The sequence below is a fragment of the Aethalodelphis obliquidens genome, unplaced genomic scaffold (assembly GCF_003676395.1).
Source record: "Aethalodelphis obliquidens isolate GAN/ISIS:26980383/991018 unplaced genomic scaffold, ASM367639v1 scaffold48, whole genome shotgun sequence".
NCBI lineage: Eukaryota > Metazoa > Chordata > Mammalia > Artiodactyla > Delphinidae > Aethalodelphis > Aethalodelphis obliquidens.
The window spans coordinates 1,517,690-1,531,135 of record NW_020837992.1 but is presented as its reverse complement, the minus strand read 5'-3'; the positions used below and the strand labels follow the sequence as shown (position 1 = coordinate 1,531,135).

The window sequence follows — 13,446 nt, the reverse complement described above, 5'->3', positions numbered from 1 at the left end:
ACTACCCATCCCATACAATCACAGCTCAGACCAAGGATTCACCTTCTGTTCCCCAGGGAGATACAGCATTATGATAGGGATTTGGGGAGACCTAAGAATTAAGAAGGTAACGGACAGAGAAGTGACTGCCTAAAGTCAGTCATCACTTGTTTTTTTTCTCAACTCCTCACAAGTATATGCTTCTGTAATGCCCTGATTTACTCTTAAGGAAAGCTGGACTAGGGTTGAGTCACAGCAAGTGTAGAAAAAGGTAATTCCAAAGTAATGAGGCAGGAGAGCAACTAGAGCAGTATTCCAATAGTTCCCTTCTTCCACAGTTTTATTCTCCTACAGCTATGCCTGCCTGACTCCTGTCCTAGGCCAAAGACCCACCCTCCCCCAACCCCCACCTCCACCCCACAAAGCAGTTCAAAAAAGTCCACATCACCCATTTGTTTCTCACAGTATTTTCCTTTTATAGTCCCTCTAGGGATGATTTGAGAGAAAGGAGTCAGCAGTCATGCCAGTTCAGCATCTTAGTAGGAACAAGACTTGACCGCTTGGCAGCTCTGAAGAATTTAAACGTCAATAATGGTTTAACATCTGGTAGAAAGTGTTGTGCCATTAAAAAGATACTGATTTAAGGGCCACAGAAGTTCAGAGAAAGACGAATTACTTTTGATTGCAAGGCAGAGGAGGAATGAGAGGGAATGGCAATAGCAGTGGGAGGACTTTAAAATGGGAGAACACTGGAAAGAATAGGAGAGAAAAATACCATGAGGAAAGGAATTGTTCTCGGATGTATGTGAGAAATGAAGTCAGTTGATGGGCTCTGAACCTGAAGCAAGATCTTTTCCCTTTTTCACCTGGAATCTGTTTTGAGTGCAACAGGGTTAGGTACTGTTAGCCTCTCCTTAATACAGAAAACTGAGGCTTAAAGAAGTCAAATAGGGCTTCCCTGGTGGCGCAACGGTTGAGAGTCCACCTGCCGATGCAGGGGACACGGGTTCGTGCCCCGGTCCGGGAAGATCCCACATGCTGCGGAGCGGCTGGGCCCATGAGCCATGGCCGCTGAGCCTGCACGTCCGCAATGGGAGAGGCCACAACAGTGAGAGGCCCGCGTACCGCAAAAAAAAAGAAGTCAAATAACTTGCCCAAGACTAAAGCTTATCCTTTTACATTCAGTTTCTCAAACCAGAAAGTTAGAGTCATCTTGACCTCTCCCTCTTCCCCCATTATCACATCATCAAACTTTATGGATTTTAACTCCTAAATCTTTCAAAACCACGCCCTCTCTTCATCTTCACCATCAATTCCCCAAATCAAAAAATGTTATTTCTTGCCTGTGTCACTGCAATAGACTCTTAACTGTCTCTCTAACCCCACTTCAATCCAAACTCCACACTACAGCCAGAAGGATTAAAAAACCAAAATAAAATAAACAATCCTACCCTGCCAGGCCCTGCTCCACTGCTTGCTACTGTTTGAAAAATAAAGAGCCTAGGCCCTCAGCACCTTGCCAGTCTTTCCAACTTACACTGCTCTTCCTTACACTCCCTGCACCTCATCCACACTGATCTTTTAGTTTCTCAAACCGGGCCTTTGCACACATTGTTCCTTCATTTTGAACACAGTTCTCTGTACAAGACTGACTCATCCTAAACCTTCCAGTCTCCAGTTAAATGTCATCTCCTCAACAATCATTAATAAGTGTTAAAACCATATAAGTGAAAGGTTGGGGGAAGGGGGGACTTAAAAACACACTGAGCAGGCTTACAGCATTTGACCCACTGACCAAATTTATCTCTAGAAAGAGCAGCATTCACACATCGTGTACTTCCTGTGTGAAGCAACTGGAAGCACCCAGTACCTCCTATGAAATATTCTTGGCCCCCCACCCCCAATCCAAATCTAATCAAGCTTCTAGATCTAACTAATATGTGTTTGTAGGGGGAAAAAATGGAGGATGGAGGAATAACTAAACAATACTAAAAGCAGGCAATTAGGCAAATCCAGAATGTAGGAAATTCTACAGGGTCTTGGGTGCAGCATTACTGTTGAAGTGGACAGACTGTTATAGAGACTTAAAAAACACTACCCTAATACAATGTGTGGACCTTGTTCAAGTCCTAATTCAAACAAGCCATCTGTAAAATGTCATTTTTTCCTAAACAATCAGGAAATTTTGAATTATGTACTAGGTATTAGATACTATTAAGAAGCTGTAAATGGTAGTAGAAAGGCACTGTGGTAAATTTTTTAAAAATCCTAACCTGATAAGAGCTACATCCTGACCTATTTAAAGGTAAATAAAATGACACATCTGTGAAACTTTAAAATATTTCCTTAAAAAGGTGGGAAAATAGAAAATAACAATATTAAATTAAAACAATAGGTTTTAATTACCTTATTGAATGGTACACAGCAAATGTGTAAGAAATGACAACAATTCCACGTGTTTATCTATTGTATCTTGAAAAAACTAGTAATCTTGGAAATACTATTCCAGTTACCTCCTTGGTCAAGGCTTTTCTGACTCCCCAAAGGAAGCTGATGACACCACAGCACCTCTATTAAAACACTCACAACATTATATTTATGTCTTTATGTGTGTCCCCTACTGGATTGAAATCATAGAGAGAAGGAACAGTCTTATACATCTCTCAATGATAACAGAAGAGTGGTTTTTACCCTACACTTAGTCCAAAAGACTCCTACACCTCATCTTCAAATCTCTACCTTTGAAGATAACTGTGATTTAAAGACTAATTAAAATAAAAGCTTCTTGTCAGAAGTCAGCAGAACTAATCATTCTTATCAATTCTTTAAAGCCCTAAGGACCTCTACTAAACACCAGTCTGACTGTCTTTCAACTAAATATGTTAAAGTAATAAAACCAACTGTTTTCTTTTAAAAAAGAAACTACCATTCAGATGTTGTTTTAGTTCTTACCAGGTCTGTTACACATCTAAAAAGGTGAAGTGTGTAGCAAGAGTATGCTCCAGCAGTTTGCAAAACAAACAATATGCTAGGAAACAACCTAAAAATCCATCAATGGGGAGCTGGTTAAAGAAATTCTTGTACAACCCTATAATTCAATACTACGCAAGCCCTTAAAAGAAAATATTATATGTAGACTTTATGGAAAGCTGTCCCTGATGTTATTTGAAAAACTTAAGGTACAGAACAGTAGACACAAAATGACCCCACTGTTGTTTAAAAATGCGAGTATGTGTGGAAAAAGTCAGGAAGGACATAATACCAAGCAGTTAAGGGTAGCTAGCTTGAGGAGGGGACAGGTTAGGGACACGTTAATGGACAATTAACTTTACACACTTCTGTACTGTGCTTTTTTTTTTCTTTTTAACAACAGGCAAGTAGTATTTTAGTTTTTTAAAAAACTTTAAAATAAAAAATTGTGATCCTGACCGTACTGTGAAACAAAATATTCCGAAATAAATACTTCTAAACTAAATTAATTTTTCATAGCAGGAATGTATGAGGAGGGAGGGAACTAAACCCAAACTGATATGTAGTAAAATTTAATACCAAAAGGTACCAAGTTATCTTTGATACTTGTTCCCCGTGCCATCCCAAAGCACGGAGCAGCTTCGTAACTAATAGATCTTTCTGGATGAAGGAAAACAGAAGCAGCATTTTCTCCGGGTGTCGCTTTAAAACACTGGTTTTCAAACTTGAGGGTGTACAAGAATCAACTGGGAAATGTGCTGATTAAAATACATATTCCCGAGCCCCAGCTCCTGGCATTCTGTTAGAGGAAGTCTGGGTGTGGCCCCCAAGTGAGCATTCTTCAAAAAAGCACTCAAGTGCCTCTGAGACAGATGGTCCGCAGCCCTGAAAATTACTGCCTTAAAATCTCGAAGACACCTCAATGTCACTCTCTCCGCCTCCCTCTTTCCCACCTTTCCTCCAAAGTGCCTCAGTCATCCTCATATTTTGCGTCCAATTAAGCATCGTCAATCTATTTCGATTTGGTTTGTAACCTGTTGGCCGACCTGCATCACGTCACTCCACCTCCATTTTTGTCCTCTGCTGATTCTCATCTTATAACCCTTCCTCCACCAGCCCTTCTTCCGCCCTGTGCGACCGTCCCCACGCCGCCACCCACGCCTCTAGCTCCTCCCGCCGGCTACCCCGGCTCCGGGGCCTGCAGAACTGGCCGCGCCGCGCCCGCTCCCCACTCTCCACTTCCCACCCCCGGCCTCCCGGCACCCCGCCGACTAAACCCAAAAGCCACACCTTACGGCCGCTCCATGAGTAGCTCCCCCGCAGAGCCCGGGGGGGAGGGGGCGTCAGTCACAGGCCCTAAGGCCTCAGCAGCATTTTGAAACGGCGAGTAGTGAGGGCGCAACTTCCGGCCTCGCCAACCCATCTCCCATAAGAGCTTCCGGTGAGGCCTCCAGAAACCATAGATGGGCCAACTGGATGGCTAGAGAGTCAGGAGGCTGAGCCGTCCCTACCATAGAGTAGATCCAGTCCGGGGAAAGAGAGTCGCAGGACCTGGACCACTAAGAGTTGTGAGGTTTCGAGAGAGATCATTTGAGGAAATTGCAGGATCTTGTGATATTCATAAACATGTCCTGGGAGATCAAAAAACAGGGAGGGGAGAAAGCTAAAAGCATAATCAGAGGCCGCCTTTTCAGCTCTTCAGAAAGCTGAAAAACCGCTCCCTGTGTTTCTCAGTGTTAACTTATTCATTCTTACTCCCCAGAGGTGGCTGGAGCGGAGAAACAGCATCCTAGTGTTGTCGCTAATTGGGTGAGAATAAGCCTAGTATATATACACGAATCACTACAAGAAATGCTAAAAGAGAGATGCAAAGGACAATGAGGTGGAGCTTGTTTGGATCACACAACCAGGTCATCTAGCCTGCTTTCTCCCAATACAAAAGCACCTTCAAACCTCTCAGGCAGGTTGTCTTCAACCTCTGCCAGTGCCAACTGGCATGACCTCCCCCCAATACCTCATTTCGTTTATTTTAGGGTGATTCTAGGTGTTAGAGGAATTTCTGGGCTGAAATATGTTATTTTGCCATTTCTCTTGGTTTCAGTTCTGCAGTTTGGAGAAGAGTAAGGCTTTATTCTTTCCAATATAAGTACTATTGGTTTGGGGGTTTTTTTTTGTTTTTTTGCGGTACGCGGGCCTCTCACCGCCGTGGCCTCTCCCGTTGCGGAGCACAGGCTCCGGACGCGTAGGCTCAGCGGCCGTGGCTCACGGGCCCAGCCGCTCCGCGGCATGTGGGATCCTCCTGGACCAGGGCACGAACCTATGTCCCCTGAATCGGCAGGCAGACTCTCAACCACTGCGCCACCAGGGAAGCCCCTATTGGGTTTTTTTTGCAGACAGTTATCATGTCCCATCTCTAACTCTCTCTTTTGTTTTTCTGCAGGCTGAAAATCCCCTCAGAACCTTCAACTATTTATTTGCCATGGTTTCAAGCCCCCTTGCCACCCTTCTGAACAAGTACCTCTTTGTCCTATTTAAAATGTGGCTCCCAGAACCAGATACACACGCATGCAAAATAAAATGGGGCAATGACCTCTCTTAATTTGCACATTGCACCTTGCTCTACTTCTGGCATCACCTCCGACTTAGGTGGAGATCCAGAGTTTTGTAAATAAGCTGAAGAATTAATTCTTTTTTCACAGTTGTTCCCAGAGAGCTTTTTTAGGTGAACCACTGTCAACTATTTCTCCTCTCTTTTTCTGCAATTAATTTTAATTTTTGAAAAAATCCCAAACAGGAGTTTGTTTTGTATCTTTTAAATAGTACCTTGTTACTTTAGGTCCTTTCCTACTGTCTCCTGGACTGTTGGAATTGTGATCCTGTCATGTAATTCAGTTTGTCGACAAGTATTTGTTGAATATCTGCTGTGTGCCAAGCACCAGTGTAGAGGATTCTAAAACAAGTGACACCTGGAATCTGCCTAGAGGAGGCCTCAGACTGTCCAGGTAAAGAGAATGTGATAAGTGCAATGATGAGCTGCAGTTAGCCTTGTCTGGAGAGTCAAGAGAGATTAGCTCTTTCACTTTTGCATTTTGCAAATTGTTGATTAACATATCTAACTTATTTTCATTTAAAGCCTTGGTAAATACGTTGAATAGGACATGATTAAGAGTAGAGCTTTTCCCCTCATGGTTGACTCTGATTCATGATTAATTGTTCCTCTTCCAGGGTTGTTCTTAAACCAATTATCCCACCTACTAGAGGTCAACATCTGGAAACATTTCTCTGACCTTTCCCAAGGAGTTCATAAAACCTCATTAAATGACTTGCTATCATGAAAACAAATCATAACTATAGTATTTCTTCTACCAGTCAAGTAATCTTGCCAAAAAAGAAAATGAAATTGGCTTAACAAGCTCATAACTGACTCAGTGATCACCGCTTCCTTCTCTAAGAACTGTGCTCACAAACCATTTATTCAATAAAGAAACAGGAAATCTGGGTTTAGTCTAGCTATTTAGAAATGAGAAAGTTACATAGGTGTTCAGTTTCCCAATCTGTAGCGTAAAATGGCTGACTCAGATGACTTTTCTAAAGCCCATTGCAGCTTTAAAGGAATTAGAAGCCAATATTATTGGTCTAGAGCCTTTCTTAAAAGTTATAAGGAGTGGGCTTCCCTGGTGGTGCAGTGGCTGGGAATCTTCCTGCCAATGAAGGGGAGACGGGTTTGAGCCCTGGTCCGGGAAGATCCCACATGCCATGGGGCAACTGGGCCCGTGCACCCCAACTACTGAAGCCTGCGCGCCTAGAGCCCGTTCTCCGAAACGAGAGAGGCCACCACAGTGAGAAGCCCGCGCACCGCAAAGAAGAGTAGCCCCCTCTCACCGCAGCTAGAGAAGGCCCGCGTGCAGCAACAAAGACTCAATGCAGCCAAAAATAAATAAATTTTAAAAAAAAAAGTTATAAGGAGTTACTTCAGACATACAAAAAGGTATAATGAAGAATATGATTTCCTTTTCCCCACCATTCTTCCTATAGAACAATACTTTACCTATACAAAAAAGTTCCCTGCAGTCCCTTCTCCGATGGCATCTCCCTCCTTCAACTGCAGAGGGAACCATTATCCTGAGTTTGGTACTTACCCCTGCCATGCATTTCTTTAGACTTTTAGGTTATATACCTGTATATATTCCTTTCAAACATTTTATGCTTTAAAATTTTTAAAAATTTGTCTTCATGTTTGTCCCTCTGCACATTATCTGTGTCCTAATCTCCTTTTCTCATAAGGACATCAGCCATATTGGATTAGGACCCACGTGTATGACCTCATTTTCCCTTAATCATCTCTATAAAGGGCCTATTTGCAAATAGAGTCACATTCTGAGGTACTGGGGCTTAGAACTTCAACATATGAATTTTGAGAGGACACAGTTCAGCCCATAACAATAAATGAATGCACCACCATTTTTTTTTATCCCATCTCTTCCTTTGACAAATATTTAGGTGTTTCCTATTGTTTGCTCTACGAACATTGCTGCTATCAACATTCTTGTATGTGTCTCTGTGTGTACTTTAGGCAGTAGAATTATTGGGTAATATACACATTATCAACTCAATTAGATCGTGATAAAGTGTTTCCAAGTGATTGTAGAAGTATACACTCCTGAAAGGAGTGTATAAGGATTCTGTTGCTTCACATTTTCACCAAAACTTGTATAATAACAAGGTTTTTTAAAAATAGATGTGAAATGATTTCTCGTGGTGGTTTGATTTATGTGTCCATGATTATTAGTAAGTTTGAGTATTTTTTCATATTTATTGACTACCCTTCTATAAATTGTCCATATCTTTTGCCCATTTTTCTATTGGTTTGTCTTTTTCTTATTGATTTATGAGTTCCCTATATAATCTGGATATTAATCCTTCTTAATTATATGTATTACAAATAACATCTTCAAATCTATAGCTTGTTTTAACTTTTTGAATGTTGTCCTTTGAACAGAAGTTTTTTAATGAAGTCAAATTTATTAATTATTTTCTTTATGATAGCTTATTTATTGTATATTATTTAAGAGGTTCTTTCCTGTCTATGAATCATAAAGACACTTTGTATATTTTCTTCTAAAAGTTCTAAATCTTTGCTTTTCACATTTAAGCCTTTAACTCATTTGTGGTGAATTTTTGTGCATGTTGTAATGCAGAGATCCGATTTTACTTTTTCAATTACAAATTGAACAACAAATGTATGGCTCTATTATTGAATCTATAAACTGTGAGTCTATAGGTTCTTGAATTAATCTTTCCTTCCCATTTAACATAATCATTGAAGGTTTTGTAGAAGAATGGAGCCTTTAAGAATGAATAGGATTTCAAGAGGCAGAGGTGGGAGAAGTCGTTTGAAGAAATATGGCATAAGTGATGAGGAGAGGGAGGAAGAATTAGAAGACTGTCTAAAAACCAGAGAAAGAAAGAGTCTCCTTTGATTGAATTGTTGATTACTGTATAGAAGATTGGCACTGTATTGAATTACACTGTCCAATATAATAGCCACCAGGCACATGTGGTTTGAAATGTGGCTAGTCCTAATGGAGATGTGCTGTAAGTGTAAAATACACATCAGATTTCAAAGACTTAGTAGGAAAAAAATAATGTAAAATATCTTAATAATATTTTGTATTGATTACATGTCAAAATAATATTTTGATATATTGAGTTGAATAAAGTATGCAATTAATTTTATCTGTTTCTTTTAACTTTTTTAATGTGGCTACTAGAAAATTTTAAATTGCATATGTAGTTTGCATTATATTTCTATTAAATGGTACTGGCATGGGATGGATTTGCAGGCTGGATTTTGGATTTTGAATGCTGCTATAAAAAGTTCCATGTGTTATTCAATAAGCAGAATCAAAGGGTTTTGAGCAAAGAAAGGTCAATCTAATATTCCTAATTTGATGACTCAACATCTCATCTACACACAGCCACTTTTAGAAACCATTCTACCATTAGCCCTATGTGGATGATTAGCTCTGGTCATTTGATTCTTACAGAGAATACTTACTATGGTAGTCCTTGTTATTGTTTTTACTGTAACATGAATGGAACAAATCTAATGTGTGTTCCTTTGAGTGAGAAACTGGGACATTAATAAGTCAAAATTTTTGTGTGTGTGTGTTTTTTTTTTTTTGTAGTACGCGGGCCTCTCACTGCTGCGGCCTCTCCCGTTGCGGAGCACAGGCTCCGAACGCGCAGGCCTAGCAGCCGTGGCTCACTGGGCCCAGCCGCTCCGCGGCATGTGGGATCCTCGCGGACCGGGGCACGAACCCGCGTCCCCTGCATCGGCAGGGGCCGACTCTCAACCACTGCGCCAGCAGGTAAGCCCGAGTCAAAATTTTAATAGCTCCCCATTGCTTAGGGGATAAAGTTATTCTTTTGCCCAAATTATTAATAACTCAATATTGTAAGCTTTCTAAATTCTCTACATCTCCCTCCACTCCAGTCAAACATATGTTAAGCCTTAAATCGTAGCAACGTTTTCTTAGGTCAGTCTCCCAAGGCAATAGAAATAAAAGCAAAAATTTACAAATGGGACCTTACAAGCTTTTGCACAGCAAAGGAAACCATGAACAAACCAAGAAGACAGCCTACGGACTAGGAGAAAATATTTGCAAATGATGAGGCTGACAAGGGATTAAATTCCAAAGTATACAAACAGCACACACAACTCAATAACAAAAAAACCCAACCCAATCAAAAAATAGGCAGAAGGGGCTTCCCTGGTGGGACAGTGGTTAAGAATCCACCTGCCAATGTAGGGGACACGGGTTCGAGCCCTGGGCTGGGAAGATCCCACATGCCGTGGAGCAACTAACCAGTGCGCCATGACTACTGAGCCTGCGCTCTAGAGCCCGCAAGCCACAACTACTGAGCCCGTTTGCCACAACTACTGAAGCTCGCGTGCCTAGAGCCCGTGGTCTGCAACAAGAAGAGCCCACACACAAAGCCCACACACCACAACGAAGACCCAGTGCGGCCATAAATAAATCAATTAAATAAATAAATTTTATTTTTTAAAAAATGGGCAGAAGAACTAAATAGACATTTCTCCAAAGAAGACATACAGATGGCCAATAGGCACATGAAAAGATGCTCAGCTTCGCTAATTATTAGAGAAATGCAAATCAAAACTACAATGAGGTATCACCTCACACCATTCAGAATGGCCATCATAAAAAGTCTACAAATAAATGCTGAAGAGGGTGTGGAAAAAAGGGAACCCTCCTACATTGTTAGTAGGAATGTAAATTGGTGCAGCCACTATGGAAAACAGTATGGCAGTTCCTTAAAAAACTAAAAATAGAGTTGCCATATGACCCAGCAATCCCACTCCTGGGCATATATCCAGAGAAAACTATAATTCGAAAAGATACATGCACCCCAATGTTCATAGCAGCACTATTTACAGTAGCCAAGACATGGAAGCAACCTAAATGTCGATCGAGAGGTGAATGGATAGAGAAGATGTGGTAAATATATACAATGGAATACTACTCAGCCATAAAAAGAATGAAATAATGCCATTTGCAGCAACATGGTTGGACCTAGAGATTATCATACTAAGTGAAGTAAATCAGAAAGAGAAAGACAAATATATGATATCATTTATATGCAGAATCTAAAATATGATAGAATGAACTTATTTACAAAACAGAAACAGACTCACAGACATAGAAAACAAACTTATGGTTACCAAAGGGGAAGGAGATTGGAGGGATAAATTAAGAGTTTGGGATTAGCAGATACAAACTACTATATGTAAAATAGACAAACAGCAAGATCCTAGTGTATAGCACTGGAATATTCAATATCCTGTAATAAACCATAATGGAAAAGAATATGAAAAAGTGTGTGTGTGTGTATATATATCTGAATTACTTTGCTGTATACCAAAAATGAACACAACATTGTAAATCAAGTATACTTCAATAAAAGTACAAATATGTGTTAAGCCTTATAGACAGTATGACTATAGTTAACAATTCTGTCCTACATATTTGTATTGCTAAGAGAGTAGATCTTGAAAGTTCTATTACAAGAAAAAAAATTTTTGTAACTGTGTGGTGACAGATGTTAACTAGACTTATTATGGTGATCATTTTGCAGTGTATGCAAATATCAAATCTTTAGGTTGTGCACCTGAAACATGATGTTAAATGTCAATTTTACCTCAATAAAAATTAATTTTAAAAAATATCTTTAGCAATTGTTGAAGGTTACGTAGTGTCAGAGAATGATGGAAAGAACAGAATCCATGAAGTCTGATCTTGTTATAGCTTTGCTATTAACTCTTTATGTAACTTCATGAATGCTTATTACATGTCAGACACTATTCTAAGCAATTTATGTAAGCTATCTTATTTCATTCTTGCAATCATTTTATTGTCCTGAGACAGAGAAATCTCTTACTCAAGATCACAGAGTGGTAATAAGGATTCAAAAAGGGGCACCTAACTTCAGAACCCAGCCTTTACGTAGAGCATTTATCCTTTCAGTTTTTCAGTGTACATATATGCACACTTTAAAATTTTTTAAATTGAAGTATAGTTGATATACAATATTATATTAGTTTCAGGTGAACAACATAGTGATTCAGTGTTTTTAGAGATTATACTCTGTTAAAAGTATGAATGGAAGCCATTCAGACCATTATGTCTCTGTTAAAATTACTTCTGTTAAAGTAATTTCCTGTGCTGTACAATATATTGTTGCTTAAATTTTTTATTTGAAATATTTCCTAACTTAACAATATTTTACAGTTATTCCCAAGTTGTGTTATTTTATATATGATTATTAATGGCTGCATATCATTCCTTATTAAGGCTGTACCATAATTTATATAGCCATTTATGTCATTTACAATTTTTTCCAATTAAAATGCTTTGACGTTCTCTCTTGTAATCAGGTCTTTTTACACATCCCTGATTATTTCTTTAGGACAAATTCCTATGAGTGGAATTGCTGGACCAGAGCAATCACTTCTAAAGCAGTTGGAGTTAAGCAGATGGAATTAAGGCAAAGCAACATCAGCTAACGAAAACACTTTAATGTCTCACTCTAAGCCCCACCGAGGGTAATTCTCTGCGCCAACCCCATAGCAAAGGGCAGTGCTCAGATTACTGGTGGCTGTGGAACAGAAGAGCCTCCAATGCCAAGATCAATAAAATGTCTTTCTGCTGGCATGTTCAGCTCTCCGCTCTGGTTTAGTAGGATTTCTGCCCTCAAGGCCATTGGGGGTGACCTACTCCAGGGTTTGCGTCATGTAAAATTACTTGGACTCCATTAAGGGACCTAAAGGACAATCCCGCTATCCCTCTGCAGGGTCCTTTCTCCCACTTTATACTACACAGTTCAATGCAATAGCTTCAGAACAGCACATCTCTATTCTCTCTTAGAGAGATTCATTTTTTGTTGTTATTGTCGGGTAGGTTTTAGAACTGATATCCACCCTATTATCAATAGCATAACAGATCTGGTGTCACTACAAGTCTTCAAAAGTGACATACCTCGCCGTTCTGTTAATCCTGGACCTGTTAGAGAGGTTACAAATCAAAGAAGTCTACCTAATAATGGTTATTGGGCACGTAAGTGTCTCGCAATTTTGAGTTAACTGGTAAGGCTGTTGAAAGGTGCATGATTTACGCCTTCTTGTTTTTCTTGGCGTATGAATACAGAGCTTTATTGGGTTTAAAACAGTTTCACAAAATGCCGGCGGAAGGAATCGATTGCACAAGGTTCTTCCTTCTTAAGTAAGATACTGTAGCACGAATATTTTCTCACGAGAGCCCGGATAGCTCAGTCGGTAGAGCATCAGACTTTTAATCTGAGGGTCCAGGGTTCAAGTCCCTGTTCGGGCGTTTCGGTTTTATCGTTCTTTTCGTTTTTTGTTTTTTTGTTTTTCTCAAGTACTAGAAACGTGAAGGAAAAAAAAATCCTTCCCGCTGGGAAACTACCATGCAAACCCTCCATACTCGCCAAGAAATTGAGTGATTTGGGGTAGTCGCTTCTTTTTCTTCTCTGAGAATATGTTTATTTAGCATACTCTGAAACCAGTGAAAAATGAAATTAATTCTATTTAAGGTAGAAGTACGCTGTGGCATTGAGATTTTCGTATTTGTAGTAAGCTAAGAAAGGGACAAGAAAACGAAGAAACGCCCGAACAGGGACTTGAACCCTGGACCCTCAGATTAAAAGTCTGATGCTCTACCGACTGAGCTATCCGGGCACCTTCTTGAAACGCTCTCTCTTCTTTTTACCTGATAGTATTCTAATAAATTTCTTCTCACATAGATTAAATTTAGGTTTTAATTAGTATTAAAGTATTTTTTTCAGCAAGATGAAGAAAAACATTCACTTTTCTATATTTTTCTCCCTTTACTTAATACATGTTTTCTTCAAGTTCTTTCATAGTTCGTGTTTTGTAAATTTCCAATATTTACTAAG

General features: G+C 39.8%; 1 protein-coding gene and 2 non-coding genes across 9 annotated transcripts in view; 1 reads left to right on the top strand and 2 right to left on the bottom strand.

Moving 5' to 3' along the window:
- MDM4 (MDM4 regulator of p53) overlaps nt 1-4,370 on the bottom strand; it is a 40,368-nt gene extending 35,998 nt beyond the window's left edge. For 3 of the 7 annotated variants that reach the window (XM_027082719.1, XM_027082718.1, XM_027082721.1), the window contains exon 1: nt 4,240-4,370. The gene's annotated coding sequence lies outside the window, so the exon portion shown is untranslated. Of the gene's footprint in view, nt 1-3,902; nt 4,217-4,239 lie in introns of those variants that run through there. The other 4 variants (XM_027082714.1, XM_027082722.1, XR_003427945.1 and 1 more) reach the window with 3 other exon arrangements.
- Nucleotides 4,371-12,787: 8,417 nt separating this feature from the next.
- TRNAK-UUU (transfer RNA lysine (anticodon UUU)) lies at nt 12,788-12,860 on the top strand. Its single transcript has one exon. It is a non-coding gene; the product is annotated as a tRNA-Lys (tRNA).
- Nucleotides 12,861-13,155: 295 nt separating this feature from the next.
- TRNAK-UUU (transfer RNA lysine (anticodon UUU)) lies at nt 13,156-13,228 on the bottom strand. The gene has a single exon. It is a non-coding gene; the product is annotated as a tRNA-Lys (tRNA).
- Nucleotides 13,229-13,446: the final 218 nt, after the last annotated feature.